The following is a 1,226-nucleotide window of genomic DNA, read 5'->3' on the forward strand; positions in this document are numbered from 1 at the left end:
GTAAAGGCATTCTCATTAATCATTATTGTGTAATCTCATGTCAAAGACCTTTTACCAAGTCTAAAAATCCTGACTTTTAAAAATGGAATACTGCTCTTTTGTCGTGTGCTGTGGTTGTGTGCTCCTTTAGGGACATCCATTAGTTTTCTGTGAGAAAATAGTGTCGCATCCCAAGTCTGTGGAAAGTTCTCTATATTACATTATCAGGAATTAAAGAAAAAATTCATTTTATCAAAACTAGCCCTAGGCAGATGAAAATATTGGTAACCAAAGATGTCTTCCCCTCAGATCTATCTCATCGACAGAATCACCATCACCGGAACCACAAATCCCTGACTTTTTCTCTCTTTTATCACTCAGAATCTCCAGAAATGGCTTTTTGGGCTGCTGAATAGTCTTCCTCCCTACTGCCTGGGAGTGTCCCTCCTTTTTACCATTCCCAGGGATCACTAAATGGCCACAATGGTCTCTCTTATTCTTCCTCTTCTTGGCTGCACACATTCCTAGCATTGTTTCAGACCCTTCCTCTTATGCTATTGCTCTTCCTCTTCCGTTCTTCCCCAGCGGTAACTACAAATGAGAGGGGAGCCCCTCCCCCGCCATCCTCACCGCACTCATCGCCTTGCAGCCCTGAGTTGGCAGTGGCTCTCAGTTCCTGTATGTTTTCCATAATGTGATATTTTCAGTATAACCGACTCATCCAATTCACCATTGCTTTCTCTTCCTTTATGTCACTCTTTCTGCCACAAGTTTCCTAGTGGATCTGACACCAGGGTCAGAATCTGACAACAGATGTGGGTATGTATGGCTGATGTTGCAATGAAAATCTTTTCTCATTTCAAAATAGAAAATCCACTTAGCATGCCACCCTCAAGGTCCATCCACTTTCCTACAAATGGCCAGATTTCATTCTTTCTCATTGCCATGTAGTACTCCATTGTGTATATATACCACATCTTCTTGATCCACTCATCAGTGATGGACATTTAGGCTTTTTCCATGTTTTGGCTATTGTTGTCATTGCTGCTATGAACATTGGGGTACATGTGTTCCTATGCATCAGCACTTCTGTATCCCTTGGGTAAATCCCTAGCAGTGCTATTGCTGTGCGAGAAGGAAGTTTTATGGATAGTTTTTTGAGAAACCTCCACACTGTTTTCCAGAGTGGCTGCACCAGTTTACATTGCCACCAACAGTGTAGGAGGGTGCCCGTCTCTCCACACCCT

The sequence above is a fragment of the Suricata suricatta genome, chromosome 3 (assembly GCF_006229205.1).
Source record: "Suricata suricatta isolate VVHF042 chromosome 3, meerkat_22Aug2017_6uvM2_HiC, whole genome shotgun sequence".
In the NCBI taxonomy this organism is placed as follows: Eukaryota; Metazoa; Chordata; class Mammalia; order Carnivora; family Herpestidae; genus Suricata; species Suricata suricatta.